Source organism: Protopterus annectens, chromosome 2.part1 (assembly GCF_019279795.1).
Source record: "Protopterus annectens isolate FY-2018-M chromosome 2.part1, PAN1.0, whole genome shotgun sequence".
NCBI lineage: Eukaryota > Metazoa > Chordata > Ceratodontiformes > Protopteridae > Protopterus > Protopterus annectens.
Genome location: NC_056729.1, coordinates 725,346,778 through 725,367,022, shown reverse-complemented (window position 1 = coordinate 725,367,022; position 20,245 = coordinate 725,346,778).

Below are 20,245 nucleotides of genomic sequence, written 5' to 3'. Positions count from 1 at the left end.
CCAAAGTACAGGTACTGCAACCTTTTCCAAATTTTCCTGAAAAAGGAAGTTCTAAACAAAAGTCACATTCTGTTTTATTGTTTTTCTTATTAGTACAGGCTTCTTTAGTGCTCTCTTGTTTAGATTATACTTACAGACTCATAGGTTCATAGATGTTTACTAGGCTAATGACCACAAGAGCCTTTTTAAGTCTAGCCATGCATCCCAAATCTCTGACAAGTTCTGGTACCCTTAATAGGTGTAAGCATGGGTCTGGGAGATTAACCATTTACAGGTTACCTGTGTCCATTACAGACATAGGTGCCAAGCCAGGGATGAATTTCCTGTTCCCCATCCAGTTGTCCAAGTCACACTTAAATTGGGTTAGGGAGGAACTCTGCTTCACATGTATGGGGAACTATTTGCAGAGATGGGGTAGTCTCTGTGATACATACCTGTCTCTCCAGCAGGTCCTATTTGTATCACAGGCAAGTTTAGTTCTTTAGAACAGGTCATTTTGGTGTTGTTTGTTTAGCTGATATGCAGGATGTCCATCAGAGTGAGGTCTGACAATACCCTGTATGCCAGGCATAGATCTCCCATCAACAGCCTGTCATAGACAGAATGCAGGGATAGGGCCTTGAGGTGGGCTGCATAGGACATTTTACTTACACCCTGTATTCTTTTTGTGAGGAACCTCTGTGGATGTTCCATTTTTGTTGGATATGCCTGGTTAGGTACATACCAAAGGAGGGATTGTACTCAATGATAGGTCTGATAAATGCTGAATACAGTGCAACAATGACTTCCTTGGACCTAGATGCCATCCCTTTATTTATAAGTTGTGCAACATATAATGATTTCCTCACTACTGTAAACACTTTCTGGCCAAATGCTAGCTTACTATGTGTGTCCCCAAGTCCCTGACTACTGGGTTAGCTCTTAGGGGTGTATCAATATGATAGTTACCAAGGGTAGATGACTTCCCATTTTTACCATTTAGTTTTAGTCCAGAGCTCTAATACCAGTTGTTTGTCTTTGTCAGCTTTTCCTGGAGAACATTTGCATCAGTGTGGGATTCAAAGACAGCTCCTAACTTGCAATCATCTTCATATTTAGTCAGCCAGAGACCATTGACATTGGCCTTGACTTCTGAGAAGTAAATGCCAAAAAGGAGTGGTCCAAGAACTTGTCCCTGAGGGACTTCACTTGTGACTGGCCTATTTGCATAGGTAGAATCCCCAATTTTAGCTTCCTGGGTCCTGTCTTTGAACCAGTTGGCTATCGATATGATGACACACGGGTTTGTACCTAACCTCTTGAGCATGTCAACAATACTCAAGTGGGGTATTGTGTCAAATGCCTTGTCCAGGTCAAAGTAGGCAGTATGAACCATTTTGCCGTCATCCATTGCTTTGGTGACCTTCTCAGAGAACAAGAATCAAAAAACCGAATCCAGAGTACAGTCAAGTGCAGCAAAAAATGTGCAAAGGTAAAAGTATAAACTGCACATAGACTTCAGAGCAGAAACTTTAATGAAACAACAAAAAAGCAAAGGTAAGCACTTTCATGACTCACAGGTCGCTTCTTCAGACAATTGTACTTGCTAAAAACATTCATTTAAATAGTAGCTGACCATCACAGCTTAAAAGCTTTTAGCAAGTACAATTGTCTGAAGAAGCGACCTGTGAGTCGTGAAAGCGCTTACCTTTGCTTTTTTGTTGTTTTATTAAAGTTTCTGCTCTGTATGTCTACGTGCAGTTTCTACTTTTACCTTCTCAGAGAAGTCCACCAGGTTGAGTAGGCATGATCTGCCCTTGATGAAGCCAAACTGGGCTGGGTCCAGTGTCTGGAGGTTTGCTGTATCATTATTGATCATTTCCATGATCATTTTTTCCATGGCTTTGTATATAAGACTAGTGAGACATATGGGTCTGTAGTTTCCATGGTCTATAGATGGCTCTTTATGTAGAGGGATGACTTGCTGCTGGTCTCCATTCATGAGGCATGAAACCTGTTTGGAGGCTGCAGTTAAATAACAAATACAAGAGGCCTGATAGGAAATGGTTCATGCTATTTAGAAGGCATCCTGGGATATTGTCTGGACCCATTGATGCTTTGTTCTTGGCCTTAGAGTATTAAGAACTTGTTCCCTAGTGATAGCAGAGGGAGTTTTATTTGATGGTATTTCCTGGGGGAAGGTTAACGGGGAGGGGGGGGGTTAAAGCTTGAGCTGAATTTGTTTAATAGTAGGTTTGCTATGTCTTCTGGCTCAGCATAGGTGGCTCCATTTACAATGAGCTCTACACACAATTGTGTATTGCTTTTAAGGTTGTAGACATAGCCTAGTGGTTCTGCTGCCTGGGAGGCCACATTTACCTCAAATTTTGCTTTGGTAGACTTTGTCTTCTGAGTTGTTTGTTTGATTTGATGAGAGTGCTTTTAGCCTGCTGGGTGCTGCACCTCCTAATTTTTGCCATGATTTTCTTCCTTCTGTTATACATCCTATTGATTTTGTGATTCTACCAGGGTGGCTTGTTTTAATAGTTAATTCTGTACTTCTTCCTGGTGGGTACAGCTGCTTCTGTGCAGCTATTACATATGAGTGACACCTCCAGGGGCATCTGCAGTTAACTCCAACTGAAGTCTTTAGGCATCAAATATTACTTGTTCATATGTGCATCAATAATTCCAAAACTATGCTATGTAGAAGTTTTTTAACAGGTTTCATCTTCAAGCTTACACAATAGCAAACTCAACTTCATTAATATTTGACCTCTGTTTAGTGCAGGTAAATAGATATTAACTGTTGTATTTATATATATATCATTTTCAAAATTTTCTAAATATCTCAACAACCAAGTAATGAGACAGAACTACTTAGCCTCATATGAAAGCTTTCAGCTAGATGCATAAAATGCTGCTAACAGTATATGTGTAACTTGAGTGGTTGTTGAGATATTGTAAGTTGTTTACAAACTATTAAAAATCTAATAGTTACTGTGGTTATTGTGACTTATAAAAATTGGTTTAAGACCTAGAAACTAAAGAATACTACCACTATAAAAATAGTTTGTACTGAAGAATTTGCCATGTATACTTCTTTTGCAATCCCTATGGTTCAAGAAATATGAGCATTTATTTGAACTGCAATAAGTGGGTGTTACTGTTTTCACTTCATTGATATTTGGTGTTGAACGCTTAGCATAGAGGGCTTCTCTGTGCTTATAAGTGTTAAGCACTTATCTGTGAATTTATTTCTGCTGAATATCTGTGCTGTTTGGGTGGCTGCTATATATACATCAACTGTATTACAAGCTAAGATAAGTACAAACTTGCAGTGTTAAAGATAATACTGCATTTTATTTTTCTGTTTATTTAGGTCTTTCATTGAATATTGTGTTAAAGATAGTACTGCATTTTATTTTTCTGTTTATTTCTTTCTTTCACTGACTATTGTGGACTCTCTGTCTCATTGCAGTAAGTGGGGGTTATTGTTTTTACTTCATTGATATTCGGTGTTGAACTCTTAGCCTGGAGGGTTTCTCTGTGTTTATAAGTGTTAGTCACTTATCTGTGAATTTTTCTGCTGAATATCTGTGCTGTTTGGCTGGCTGCTGTATACCTACATCAACTGTATTACAAGCTGAGATAAGTACAAACTTGCAGTGTTAACGATAATACTGCATTTTATTTTTCTGTTTATTTAGTTGTTTAATTGAATATTGTGTTAAAGATAGTACTGCATTGTATTTTTCTGTTTATTTCTTTCTTTCACTGACTATTGTGGTCTCTCTGTCTCATTGCAGTAAGTGGGGATTATTGTTTTCACTCCATTGATATTCGGTGTTGAACTCTTAGCCTGGAGGGTTTCTCTGTGCTTATAAGTGTTAGTCACTTATCAGTGAATTTTTCTGCTAAATATCTGTGCTGTTTGGCTGGCTGCTGTATACCTACATCAACTGTATTACAAGCTGAGATAAGTACAAACTTGCAGTGTTAAAGATAATACTGCATTTTATTTTTTTGTTTATTTAGTTGTTTCATTGAATATTGTGTTAAAGATAGTACTGCATTTTATTTTTCTGTTTATTTCTTTCTTTCACTGACTATTGTGGTCTCTCTGTCTCATTGCAGTAAGTGGGGGTTATTGTTTTCACTTCAGTGATATTCGGTGTTGAACTCTTAGCCTAGAGGGTTTCTCTGTGCTTTTAAGTGTTACTCACTTATCTGTGAATTTTTCTGCTGAATATCTGTGCTGTTTGGCTGGCTGCTGTATACCTACATCAACTGTATTACAATCTGAGATAAGTACAAAATTGCAGTGTTAAAGATAATACTGCGTTTTATTTTTCTGTTTATTTATTTGTTTCGTTGAATATTGTCTTAAAGATAGTACTGCATTTTATTTTTCTGTTTATTTCTTCATTTCACTGAATATTGTGGTGTCTCTGTCTCTCTGCAGTTAGTTTTCCAGCCTCCCTCCCTGTTCCTGTTGTGATATTAATCTTGGTGGCTTTGTAATTGCCCACCCCTCCTGTAAATTTGTGTTTGGAAACTCCTCCTGGGTCCATCTCATTTGCTCACTCAACTGAGTACAGTGAGATCATATTTTGATTTCAGACACTCCTACCAGTCCCATCCATTCAGCTCTATCCCAGTCTAGTGTCATTAGATCATTCTACCTAATACAGAGAGAACATGTGAGAAGGCCAACCCACTTAGGTTCTTAACCTTGAATTATATTCTGTTTCTCCTTTCTCCCTTTCCACTTTACAAAAAAATCTCCTTATGTTCTGACTGAGTGTGCTTCTCAGCTGATAAGTATATTTGTTGGCACTTTTTAACTCTTCCGAGTTGAATAAAACAATTGCATTCAGTTCAGAATACAGTTTGATTAAATTGCATTTAATTAAATTGTATTTGCTTTAATATTGCTACACACTCAAGTGTGCTAGCTTGCACTGCACTGGAATTATTTTAGTGCTGTTTTAGCTACTTTTCTGTAATATGTATGTGTATCCAGGACTGTTTGCAAGCTTCTGAGCCCCCCAAGCCTTTCTGTGTTTGAAGGAAGCCTTCTAGCTTATCAGTGGGAGTGGTAGGCACTAGGTAGCCTATCTACCACAAGAGTGGTTTCTGGCCCAGAAAGTGTAATTTTATGGCTGTTTGGGCAGTTTTTTCATCCCTTTCAACTTTCTGGTCGAAAAGCCCATGTTTGCGCTTGTTTCCTGCCTTTTCTTTAGCTAGTCTAGTCCAGATACAGTTTTGCTGTATCCAGAACTGTTTGTAAGCTTCTGAACCCCGCAACCCTTTCTGTGTTGAGGGAAGCCTTCTAGCTTATAATTGGGAGTGGTAAGCACTAGGTAGCCTATCTACCACAAGAGGAGTGGTTTCTTGCCCAGACATTGTAGTTTATTGGCCATTTCGGCAGTTTTTTCCCATCTCCTTCATCTTTCTAGTCTAAAAGTCCACGTTTGAGCTTTTTTTGTCTTTCCTGTAGCTAGTCAAGTCCAGATACAGATTTGCTGTATTCAGAGCTGTATGTAAGCTTCTGAGCCCGCCAAGCTTTTCTGTGTTGGAGGGAAGCCTTCTAGCTTATCAGTGGGAGTGGTAAGCACTAAGTGGCACTAGGCTGAATAAGGAGAAAGTAAAAGTCAGCTGCCTGTCAGGTGCCATGATCCACCACATAATGCATGCACTCAGGTTCCTTAACAACAGGTACAAATATGACTCTGTCATTGTACATGTGGGTGTGAATGACCTGAGATGTACCTCCTTGGACTACATGAAAAGAGACATGTAGGATCTCTCAGATTATGTCGCCCAGGTGGGTATGACCCTAGTCCTGAGTAGCATCCTACCATTACCCAGAATTATACCATAGCACAAGCAGAAAATGATTAATTTCAACAACTGACTAAGTTTCTGGTGTCATTCTAAGGGGATTTAGACCTCGATACTTTGCCAAAGATAGCCTGCATCTGTCATCCCTCAGCCTCCGGATACTTGCCAAGGCTCTTGCCACCCCTATAGTGCCTTTTTTAGGCAGTGTTCCAAAGACCAAATTACCACCATAACCGCTACAAACAAATGCAATCTGAGGGTCATGCTGCTCAATGCTAGAAATCTATATCTCAAAATACACTCGCTTGAAGCACTCCTTAAAATGGAGAACATCAACCTTTGTGCTGTTAGAGAGACCTGGTTCATGCCAGCAGAAAGCATCCCTGCACTATCAGGCTATAACTCATTCCACAGCTTTCGGCCCCAGAACTTGGACCAAAGCTCCAAAGGCAGTGGTGTTACCATATTCATAAAGAATGTACTCACCTCCAGACTAGTAGCCCAAAATAACGCATCAGAGAAACTTCACATGCAGCTAACACTGGGTAAGACAGTGATTCAGGTCATAGTCTGTTATAGGTCCCCAGCCATGTCCCGAGACTCACACTCCACATTCCTAAGCACCCTGGAAAATATTAGGGTCCAACCTAACACTGTCATACTGGGCAACTTTAACTACCCCTCCATTAACTGGGAAAACTACTCATGTACCAATACACTTGCCCAACATTTCCTTGAATTCATTAATTCCAATGCCCTGCACCAGCTCATTTTTACCCCAACTAGAGGTAGCAACATCCTTAACCCTCATTACTAACATGGGCAACCATTGCTCTACACCAATAGTCAACTCCTCCCTGGTTAGAACCGACCACGAACTAATCACCTTGGAAATCCACATCCCACCCCCCCACCCCTGCAAAGGTAACCACTATGAAAAACTTCTCCAAAGCTAACTTTGGGCTCCTAAAAACAGAGCTGGCTAACTTCACGGTACCCATGCAAATGGAGAATAGTTGCATGACCACAGAATCATACACCAACACACTGTACGAACACGTACACAAATGCATGTATCTCGCCATACTCAATAGAACCAAGACGCTCTACTCCAAAAAAAGGAAGCCAATCTGATGGTCCCCTGCCATAAACAAACTCTACAACAGAAGGCTGAAACTGATGTGGAATAAGGTGAAGTCCCAGAATGGAAAAACTCCCTTATCAGCCTCAACAAAAAGTTGAGATCCCTCATCAAATACTCTACAGTTAGCTATGAAAACAGAATTGCAGCAGATAGTAAAGGCAATCACAAGGCCTTCTATAGTTATGCAAAGAATATCCACAAAAATACCCAGATTTCCTCTGAGATACTGCACAATGGTACCTCCTATACTGAGCTAACAGATATTGCCAATATACTAGCTGACAGATTCAGTGCCAACTTAACCCCTCTTAGCCCCCCAAAGGACCAATCACAATACCAGTAAATTCCCAGGTGCCCAGTATTACTGTGGCACAGGTTAAAAAAGCACTGTCCAAGGCCAAGAATACAGCTTCTATGGGACCTGGCAATATCCCTGGCTGTGTTCTACATGAATTACAGAGTGAACTGGCACACCTGTTTGCCCTGTTCAATCACAGCCTCACCTCAGGCTTTGTCCCTATTGAATGGTGCACTGCTATAGTCATCCCTCTCCACAAACGAGGAGTGACTACAGACCCTGGGAACTATCGCCCCATTTGCCTGACAAGTATGATATGCAAGGCTATGGAATGTATCATCATGGACCTAATAAACAAGGATATAGGTAATCTCCAAACTCTGGATCCCACACAGTTTCTTATTGTGAAGGGTAGACCATGCCTGCAAAACTTGGTCAACTTCTTTGAGTCAGTCACCAGAGCTGTGGATGAAGGCAAGGTGGTTCATACATCTTAATACAGCAAAAATGAACCAGCACAAGGGAGAAAAGTGCCTAAATCTTATTTTATTGTGGCAATATCTAGAAACTTCATATTGCAAACCAGTTTCAGCTATAAATCCAGCCTTCCTCAGTGCAACAAAAATAGTACTATTTTTGTTGCACTGAGGAAGGCTGGATTTATAGCCGAAACCAGTTTGCAATATGAAGTTTCTAGATATTGCCACAATAAAATAAGATTTAGGCACTTTTCTCCCTTGTGCTGGTTTGTTTTTGCTGTACTTGGATGTTCTTGGTTTGATCCATGCACTTGTTCCACCTTGCGTGTATTTGGTTTGTTCTTGGTTCATACATCTAACCTTGATCTGGCGAAGGCCTTCAATACCATTCCCCACTCAGGAATCATAGAAAAACTCACTAAGCTAGGCATCAACCCCTATATCAGTAGGTGGGTTGCAAAGTGACTCACGGATAGAACCCACAGTGTGAAAGTAGCTGACTCCAAGTCAGACTGCCGACCAGTCATGAATGGAGTCCCACAGGGATCGGTCCTGGGTCCTCTCCTGTTTAGTATCTACTTCTCAGAAGTCCAGGTCAACATGAAGGGAATCTGGCTGACAAAGTTCACAGACGATTGCAAGTTGGGAGCCATTATTAACTCCCCAAGTGATGATGACATCCTACAGAAACGCCTCACTGAGACCAATGATAGGTGTCAGAACCATGGCCTTAAGCTCAATGCCAAAAAATGTGTCGTCATCCACTGAACACAGAAGGTGTTATAAGAGATCTAGGAACATAGGTTGGCAGCAACCTTTCTTTTGACCACCACATTGCCACTGTGGTCAGAAAGTCCTTCTATGTGGCACATCTCATTACTAAGGGTTTTGCATTCAGAAAGAAAGATTTCATTGTCTCCCTCTACTCTTCCCTCATTAGGCCAGTCATGGAATCCAATGCCCCATTTGGCATGTACCTCACTAGACACCTGCAACAACTGGAGAGCCCACAAAAGTACATAAAAAAGAGGATCCTAAGCCTTAAACACTTGTCCTATATGGACAGACTCAAAAAACTCCAACTATTCTCTGTCTCATATCGCTTACTTAGAGGTGATCTCTGCTTGAGTTACCAAGCCATGTCTGACCCAGCTCTGTTAGAAATGCTACAGCTAAAGAAATCTCAATCCCTCTCCACCACAAGCTCCAGAGACCTCAACCTCATTACCACAATCAACTGAATGTGCTGGAGGGACAGGTTCATAACCCAGAGACTACCCATGCTATGGAATAGACTTCCCATACATGTCAAACAGAGCACCTCGCGGGCCTTCTTCAAAAGAAATTTTTATGAGTGGATGGGAAGTAGAAAATTCACCCCAGGGATCACTTCAGTGGCTCTACTCAACAGAGGCACTGAGAACTAAGGTCGTGTGACATGAGGCCAGGTTAATTCTATGGGCTAGGCTTGTAAAGGCTCAAGGGCCATTAGCCTAGTACACATCTATGAACCTATGAACCTATGTGAGGACATACTTTGATTTTGTCAAAAGGCTTAGGATCCATCCATTGGAAGTTACAGTGCAAACTTCTTGAGATCCATTGGAGTGAATGAGTTAACATGCTTATATAGGGCTTCTGTGAAAAGATCGGCACAGGCAGCATTGTTTTCAGGGTTTATGGGGGCTTCAGATTTTGCCAGGTTATGACTTAATAGCAAGATGTTAGCATTAGAATAGTTCCTGAACATTCCAAGGTTAGCTGGGGGGTCAGGTTTTATTTTTACTTCAAAGGAGACTATTTTGTGGTCTGACCTTACCAGAGAAGACATTACAATAGAGGGTGTGCAGTACATATGTGTGAGTGAGCACCACCATCTTGCTTTATTTTCCTTTTTATGTTGTCCTTACCCTGTAAAGGATACCTAAGAAAATATATTGTCAGTTTTGTTTCCCTTTCCTTGCCTACAGATACATGTTGCTTAGAGTATGAATTAATTAGAATTTTCTGCTTTAAACTGGAAGAAGTGCAGAACTCTGTATTTATCTGCTTATTTTTCTTGTTATAATCATTTTGTCCAACAGTTCCTTACTTGAGTGTCCTAATTATTCTGTTTCTGTCTCAATTTCTGTGCTAACACTTCTTGTAACTCTTTGTGGTGACTTTTATCTGGTACTGATTTTTACTTTTGAGTTTCCTTTTCATTCTCCTTCAGCTCCTACACTGACATCTATTTAAGTTTTAGGTTTTTGTTATGTATCATTGGGGCATGATTCTGATAACAGAAAATAACATATTGCCCACAACTGTGTTAATACTTGCATCCACACTTTTTATTGAACATTGTAACATTGTAACATTGTAATACTTTTCTGAATATCTCATTGCTGTTTAGAATATTTTTTCTTTAATGATGATCTTTGACTTCTGTAAACTAACTTTATAAGCCCTAGTATGTGTGTTATTTAATTTTGTGAAAACAAGCAGTTTTAAGTATTGATCAGATAACTACCGAAATGATTGTACCTGTTTCTGATTATTGGTCTAAAACCTATACTGTTTTAAAATGTTTTAAACATTTTTAAAACTTTTTAAAAACTTTGTATTGTTTATATGTGGAGCTTTTCTCCTTCAGCCTCTGGTGAAAATGGACTACAAGTGCAGCCAGACCTCCTCGGTAAACACATTTGAAATACATAGATAGATAGATAGATAGATAGATAGATAGATAGATAGATAGGTAGATAGATAGATAGATAGATAGATAGATAGATAGATAGATAGATAGATAGATAGATAGATAGATAAATTCTAGCCACTTTTTAACTTGGTTTTGATTCTCAATCTTTATATGAGTGCTACTACTCTGCTTTCCATCTCTAATCTTCCATTAAATTGTTTTTTTCAGGCTGCTTCGCTATCTCTTTTTATTAAATGTATCAGTATTCCATACTGTATTTATGAAGTCTCCCTTCTCCTACATCTCCATAGTGCTTTAAATGGGGAAAATATTTTCCTAATGTTTTATTATGAATTAAATCAAGGGTTATGCCCACTAGATGTCACACTTTCTTCTTAGAACTGTCTGAATTTCTATCTGTTTAGTGCTAAGATTTATATAATTTTCAGCTGAATGTTGCTGCCAAGTTATAGCCAAAAATGTATATACCTTAAACCATGTATCACTGCTGTTACCCTCTTTTTAACATAGATAGTCATGTGATATAATTGTATTGCTTCTGCTTCAATGGTTATAATGCACCTAGCCGAGAGTTCTTTTTTAAGTTTTTCATAGTCAATGTAATTAGTCTTCATGATGGCAATACACATTTTGAAGACATGCTTTTTGCCCAATATGCTCAGACCCAGTTGTGTGTGATGACATAACACTAAAAAGTCACCAAATAGGATTCTGGGTAACCCTTACTGGTTAGCAGTAGTAGGTACAGCCATGGCGTTGGCAGCTACATTGCTTAGTACTGTTAGTTGAGATTGTAGTTGCACCAACTTTTTGCCAGTCCCAACATGTGCCTCAATCAGTGCATTGTTGTCTGGCTGATGTAGATTGCTTGAGTAATAGCTTTGGGAAGTTTCTCTTACTCTATGCTGTAGTATACATATTAAGGACACATCACACATTTACTAAAACCAACATATTAAAATATATATTATATATACAATCTTGAGACTGTCTATCTTGCTAAATAATCCATTGGCCAGTATCAGGTCATTTGCCAGCCAGAAGTTTAGAATACCCTTGCCTTGCCTTTCCATTCCTTTTGTATTTTATTCCTGTTGCGACAGCTATTCTTCATACCCTTTACTGTCTGCCCTGATATGAGCAATCAGGTCCTCCATTATCAACACTAACTCACATTATTTTTTATCTAGTAATTCCTGCAAATACTTCCAGAGTGCAATCTTTTCCTCACCATCACACCCCTGTTGTGTTGTGTTGGTTGAGACTATGAATACTGCCCTATTATTACTCTAGAGTTCGACAGCCATATGTCTATCATATTCCAGTGACATCTCTCGCTGTCTTCCGAAGCCCCTCTCTCAGCACAATTCCCACACCATTTCTAGCCTCTCCTCCTCCTGAGTAGTAAACTCTCTATCCCAAGCCAAGTGACTACTGCACAGCCCTTCCACCTTGTCTCCTGGATACATAGGGTTTCCAGTCACATCCTTATCATCATGTCATCCACTTCTAGCTGCATTCTATCAGTGAATGGAATATTCACAGTCAAATAAATGACTTTTTTATACTAGTGTGATGACTGAAAAAGCTAACCAATGAAGCCTATACTGACAAAAGGCGAATAGCCATCCATTTTTAAAATGAAAATGTATGTCTCGATTTTATACCCATAAACATTAACCCATTTCCAATTAAACTTTTATTTTAAAATTTCAGGTAGTTCAAATGATATAGCCTTATATGCCTATCCAATAAATTCTGTCCAATAAAGACAGTCATTTGTAAAATTCCAAGAGAGGTGGAAGCGTAGCCATCCTGTATTCTGACCACCTTACTCTTTCTCCACTCCCTACTTCCTTACCCAGCTTTGCCCCTGCTGAAATCCTAGTTGCAAACTACTATCTAAACCCTCACAAAAATTTGCCATTGTTTCCATTTATATCCCCCCAGATGACAACATCCCTATTCTAGAAAACTTTCTCTCCTGGATAACACAACATGTTCCCTATGAAACTATTATACTTAGTGACATCAACATTGAATGGACTTCACTATCCTCCTCTTCTTCAGCTCACAGCCTCAATCTATTTGGTTTCCACAAATTTATATCCTCACCTACCAGGATCAACAAAAACTCTGCTACCGGTTCCATAAAAGACTGGATCCTTACTTCTGACCCGAGTCTCTATCATAGCCCTGGCATCCTTCCTAACTCACTCAGCAACCATTCCCCTACCTATATTTATAGAAATTCTAAACATTATCCCAAACAACATCATTACAGAGAATGTTGCAATCTAACTCAATTTGACGCCATTAAGTTCAACTCTATACTGTAAAACATCAACTGGACCTTCCTTCATAATCTCCTTCTTAATGATGCAGTAGCTACTTTCAAAAAGACATTCCTTGATGTTCTGAACTCTATGGCTTCAACCAGAAAATTTAGGATAAAAGCAAACTGTGACCCCTGGCTCACTAAGAAAACATGCTCTGTTATTCATCAGAGGGATATTGCCTGGAAAACTTGGATCAAAACTAAACCCCCTCCCCTACTCCAACATTAAAAAAAAATTAGGAACCTGTGTAAAAAAATGGTCATTAAAGACAAAAAAACATTCTTTAACTCTAGCCAAAGTAGCCCACACAACAACCCAAAGAAATTTTGGAATACAATTAATAGAATACTATATCCAAGCAAACCTGCAACCTCTAACCCCTTCCCTCTCAGTACAGCCACAGAGACAGTAGCTCTTTTAAACAAACACTTCATAGAATCTATTCAAAAACTAACACAACAAAGTTCCACTGCCTCTTCTCTACCATTACCTCCCACTCCCTCTTCCCCCATTACTTTCTCCTTTCAACCTGTTCCCACTGCATTCATTAAAACACAACTGAATAAACTCAAAGTTTGTTCTCTCTCAGTCAAACAATTACCTCACAATTAATTAAAATCACTGCCAATTCAATTGCTTATCCTGTCTATCCTTTTAAATTATTCCATTACTGAAGCCCTTGTCCCTAACATATGGAAATCCTTTTCACAATCCCTCTCCATAAAGGAGATAACTCCACAGACCCATCCAACTATCGTCCCATTTCCATTCTCTCCCCATTTTCCTAGATTATTGAGAAGTGTGTCCACACCCAACTACTTAAACATTTGCTGGACAACAATCTTCTAACTCCCACCCAACATGGTTTTAGACCCCACCACAGCACATCTACTGCACTACTCTCTTTCACCCAAACTGTAGCAGAAGCCCAGGATAATAACCACCTAGTTTCCTGTCTGTTCCTTGATCATTCAAAGGCCTTCAACACAGTCTCTCACCCCAAAATGATATCCAAATGTTCTGATCTCCACCTGTTACCCCCTCTATAAACTGGTTCTCTGGTTACTTATCAAACAATATATACGTTGGCTATCGGTCACCTCCCCATTTCTGTCCATCATCACTGATGTTCCCCAAGGTTCCATCTTGGGACCCCTCTTGTTCAATATCTTCATTAACACACTACACAATGCTACTAACCTCTCTACACTCTTACAATATGCTGATGATTCAGCCCTTATCACCACTGCTAACAGCATCCTAGAACTCCTTGTATGTACCCAAGACACCTTCTCCACCATTGAAACTTGGCTCACTGATAATCAACTAATGTTTCATCCAGAAAAAACAAAGCTTCTACTTTTCCTTCCAAAAAAAATTATACATCTTAAATCCTCCTTCTCTATTACCTCACTTAACAATACTACCATCACACCTGAACCCTATACTAAATTACTTGGTGTAACTATCGATGGCGAACTAAAGTTTGACATGCATATCAATCAGTGTATAAAGAAAACCAAAGAAAAACTTGGACTTCTGTACCATAATCAGAACCTACTCTCATCCCCCACCAAACCCTCCCTTACTATATCTCTCCTCTTACCCTGTCTTCTATATGCAGCTCCAGTAATCACTAACCTTCAGTCAGCTCTCCTCTCCAAATTAGAACAAACTTACCACAAAAAAGCCAGATTTGCCTTCATTCAGCCATATAAATTACACCATTGCCTCACTCTTAAGTCTTTACTTTGGCATGAATTCCAAAAAACAACTTCTTCCACAACTACATATTACACATTCTATACTCCATAACCCCACGTCCTGTCCCTCCACCTCAAACCTTGATTCACTCTATAACCCTCATCGCCAACTTTGCACATCTGACAAACATCTTCTAGACATCTACAAACCAACTAAAAACATAGGTAAATCCCTTTAGAAGTTCTCTGTCACTCATACCTGAAATGCCCTTCCCTTTAATATAAGAGGTATCCCCCATAAAGGCCAATTCAAACTCAAACTTAAAAACTACTTACTAAAGACCTGGTCCTGTCCTTATCAGACTCCGACCTGACATCTTATTGCTCTCCTCTTAATTCTACCTCCTTCTCCAAACATATATCCTATTTTGCACTTGTCTCTCTAATACATCTATTACTGTAGACCTACACCTTGTTTCTTGTAAATACTTTTTTTTATTACAAGGGAATAATGCACAACAGTCACACTCAATAAGCAGAGAGAGGTAAAAGAGAAAAGTATAAAGATGGAAACTGTAGATTCACTGGTATTAAATATATCTGAACATGAACTGCGTAGGAATGAAATGAACATTTTAAGGAGAGAGTTAAGTTTTATACCCTCCTTACGATCACCCTTGAGTGAATTCATGACAGACATAAGGTGTTTTGGAAGGAATTTGACACTAAGGAATATTTTTGGCAATACTGAGACACAAGAGCATAAAAATAAAATCATACTCAAAAGATCCAGCACCTTTGTTCCATTAAGCCATCCCACTGTAGATGTTTTCATGCGGCTTTGAGTAAAAGATGTAGAACAATATAGATTGAAAGGAAAAGGACAACCTTTCTATAATCTAAGTTATCAAGAAAGGCTAGCATTGAATGAACTTCAAAGAAGGAAGGACATAGCGGTGCAAGCAGCAGACAAAGGAGGAGCTGTAATTGTGATGGATTCAGTAAGATATGACAACAAGATGAAGGAAATGCTAAGTGATATAGTAATCTATCAAAGAATATCAAAGAAGGATGTCAATAAAATAATAGTGAATGGGAATGATGGCATCTATGAAAAGCTAATGAATAGAACTATCACGAAAGAATTGTATGATTATTTTTACACACAGCATCCGAAGATAACTAACATCAATGGATTACTCAAGGTCCACAAGAATTTGATTGATCCACCTTTAAGGCCAATTGTCAATGGAGAAGGATGGATGACTGAACCCATTTCTATATATGTGGAAGAAGAATTGGAGAGATTACTACCACATGCAAGAACAGTTGTGAAAGATTTTGAAGGTTTTTTAAAATGTCTTTATGAAAGCATAACAATGAGGATAACATATGAAGTTATCATAATGGCAACTCTGGATATGAATAGTCTGTTTACATCAATACCAAACGAATATGGAATAGAAGCAGTTAGACAAGTTGGACATAAATATAAGACCAATGATAATATAAACTTGATATGTAGTCTTCTAGATGAAATATTGTCTAACAACATCTTCGTGTATGGGAATGAATATTATTGGCAGAAATCTGGAGTGGCCATGGGAACCCCATGCGCCAACAGTTATACCAACATAGTGTTGGCACAATGGGAGGAAGAATGGTGCTTGGATACCCTCAATAGCTGGAATAACAACACAGTTGTATATAAACATTTTGTTGATGACATCTTTATTTTATAGGAAGGTGATGAACACTCTCTCAGACGTTTTGAGTCTTTCCTGGGTAACACCACATCTTTTTTAAGATTTGAATTGAATTTTTCTGATACTACCATCAATTTCCTTGATATCCAACTGACATTGGATCATGTATATGGATAGATACGTCTATGCACAGGAAGACAACATGGCGTAATCACATGCTCCATTGGATCAGTATGCACCCAAAGCATATTTTTAAAAATATAACGGAGAATCAAGTAAAATATATATCAAAACTATGCACTAAAGATCAGGGGTGTAGCCAGGATTTTCAGATTTGTACTCACAGTTCCCAGGATGCTACCCCACCAGCATGTCATACAATATACACACACTACTTTCCAAGTCACAGTGCCATTTGCAATCCCACTCATCCCCCAGCAGGAAAGTAAAGGTGATAAAAGTATCAAGCAGCATAAAAATCACATTTTAAATTATTTTATTGGGTTGCATATTACACTGATATTCATGCATAATTCTATGCCCTTTCTAGGTCTCTAATCCCTCCTACATTGAAGTTACTCCATACTGCCTCCATTTCATCTGCGTTTATTCAGTTCTGTCTCCAGGCCAAGATTTTTCTCTTCCAATTCAGACTACATTCAGTCCTCCATTTGTCAGTGGTGAACATATCAGAGGAGTAATGGAACATACTGTATCCAGCTTTTCCTCTGATTCTTCCAAGCTAAGTATTTACTATTACCATGGCCAGGAGATGCGCATGCCACTGTGCCACTCCATACCCTTCCTGATGTACCCAAATATTCCATGAGTACAGAATGCTCATCTGGTCTGTTCTGTACCTGCCAACAGCACAATAGTTTCAATCCCACCAACACCTGGGAAAATAAAGTTGCCCTTAGAATGCTTGATTCTCCCTTCCTCAGTGATCCCAGTGGCTTCCTGATTCCACTTTCAAACTCAGGTCATTGGTGACATGATTACTCATTGCTTTTCTGCTATGGAATGGCTTCTAAACACAGAAATATTTGACATTAAGGTGGATTATAACTAATAATATAGTTGAAAATTCTTATGTTTAAGAACCTTATATTTCTGGTTGCCTTTGTCAACAAGAAAATACTAACATCTCACCTCTATACTACCAATAAAAAATAACCAATGCCAGTAGCATTTATGATGCTTTGAAATTTATATCCGATGACTATTTTGCTTCCGCCCCAAACTCCAGCTATTACTTCATAGACCTGAGCAGCATGCGTCCTACAATTATGTCAGCGAAGAAGAGATTAGGAAAAATAGCTACTATAATTTTATCACTTGCAATTAAATACAAAAAATCACTTTCAATTACAAATAATCAATTAAATTCATAATTCTGGACCTTTGTGTTAAAATTAAGCATTAACATGTGTTCATATTTAATAGTCATGACAGTATGTACTTCTTCTTCTTCTTCTTCTATTTTCGGCTTTTTCCCAGTTAGGGGTCGCCAAAGCAGATCACCTACCCGCTCATGATTGGCAGTGGAGTTTTACGGTGTCGATTTGCCAGCCCAGTGCCCAACCTTCCACAGAAGGCACACACATGCACACACCCATACCTAGGGCCAATTTAGAGTGTCCGATCCACATGACAGTATGTACTAATTAAGACAAATCAAGATTTGTTTGCTTTTGCCAGTCTTTTTTTTACTAAGAGTCAGAATGTCAGTTTGTTAATGCAGCACTTTTATGTAGGCCTTAGTGGGGGGAAAGGAGTACATTTACCACGTCTCCTACTTCTGTAGACATGAACATAGGTATTTCATGAGGTGTGGTGCCCCTCACATTCTGTTAAAAGTAAATAAGGCAAGTCCCCATTATCATAGAAGGGGCACTGTATTGAAAGGTAAAGGAAATATTGCTTTGAAAGGCTAACAGCACATACTGTGAAATTCCACATGAATGACAGCTTAGAATTCTGACATGAAGAGGCTATTTTCTCCTTGAGTATTTGACTACAGACTAAAGTAAGACTACTTTTTTACAAACCAACACCAGAAGAAAGTTACAGCAGAATATTAGACAAAGGGTTGACATCTAACATTCTTTTTTAGGCACACAATGCCTGCTATACTGCTGGCCCCTTGTTTGTAGGGTAAGCAGCCAATGGCGGAAGTGGAATGGTCCTGTTATTATTAGGGATGCTGACATAAGTGACATTTAGGTAAGGACAGAAATTATTTCCCTGAAATTATTTGAAAATGGTTATATTGTTATTGCTTTAGTTTCCTCCAGTGATGGCGAAGTGGTTCAAATTTCAAGACAGTTTAATAAGGTGAACATCTAGAGTATTGTCGCCATGATTATTTTACTAACAGCCGTAAAGATCCTGGCAAGACAGGATTAGTTTTGCACTAAGGGTTCATTGCACAGGGGCTTCTAACTGTCATCTTTTGCACACTCCAGGATTCCCTTAACAAAGATGGCAGATGTACAAATTCTGTCACTCTTAGTAGGTGCATTTTTGGGGATAACAGCCATAATGATCTTGGCAAGAGACGATCAGTTTTGCACTAAGGGCTTCTAATGGTCTTTTGCACACCTCAGGATTCCCTAAACAAAGATGGCAAATGCACACATGCTGCCACTGTCAGTAGGTGCATTTTTGAGAATAACAGACATTTAGATTTGTAGAGAAGACTGATTAGGAGTTTGTGGCACAGAAAATCTTGCATTCTACTGACATTCTCTTGATTTGTGAATGGAAATTATTGGCCAGTGTTTATTATTGGGAACTTATGTGAATGTTTCACCTGACTAATTTTCAATATAACATTCAATATGACGCCTTTTCTACAATGTAATATAAACCTTTACTCTATTCTAACAGCCCTTTAAGTTTTCCCAACATATGCTCCCAAACAGACAGCCACTTCTGACATAAAAAAAAGCCACCGTAATGTAATTGAAGTTGCCTCTGCTGCAGGGCACTCCTAGTGTTGATCGCAGAAAATGTGAATAACTATGAAAATTGTGTATTCTATTTTGGACAGTAGACCACATGCAGTTCTCAACCTCATAGTTAAGGAATTGGAGGCAAATCAAAAACAGTGAGGAAAGAAGGCAAAAAAAGCAAGAGCAAATTTAAAATATTGCTCTTATATACTTAGGCATTTTAAAATTTTGATTATTAGATAATTAGGTTAATTAAGGTATTTTATATAAATTAAGAGTGGCACCAGTATTGTTTTATCTGAAGAAGTCTAACATTGTAGACGAAAGTGCTCATTTGTTGTTGGATTTAGAATAAAGAACTGAAGATTTATCTCACTGGCGACCTGGAACCTTTCTTTTGTTTCATACTTAGAGATTTGCTAGAATAGCTGGCTTTGTATTATTTATTTTATTTTTATTTATTTTACATTTGTTGACTGGGAGTGTCCAGCTGAGCTATTGCCCTTTTTCAGCAGAGGCATGGGGAGAAAAGCTCCAAAGATATATGCATGCATTTTTCTGAAACTCAAATGTCTGTCATTATTTACTGACTACAAAAAATACTGATTTCCTAGAAATCCACAAATATTATAAGGTTGCACCCCCAAAATATGAAGAAATAATCAAGATGAATTGAGAAGTACGATACTAGAAGCCTTGACTTCTTACAACTAAATATAATAGGCAAAGAATCAGGGACAAAGATACAAGTACTGCAAGAATCACTAACAGATTTTAAAGATTGCTCTACATACTTAGAAAGTTTCTAGAATAAAAAAGATGTTTTCATTAGCATACATTTTCTGAAGAAATATGTCTGTCATTATTTAGTGAATGCAGTATCCTTAACAATTTGCAAGAAAACACTACATTTACAAGGAACAGGCCACAAGTATGAGGTACAGTCACGGACAGCTGAAGGCTTTGCTTATGATGCTCTGGTTTCTTGCCAGAAATCTGCCAAAAATGCCCAGGCTACAAACAGGATTTTTAAATTGTACACACTAATGCCATATTGCCTCCTTCTCCCCACAAAATTTGCAGGTTATGCCA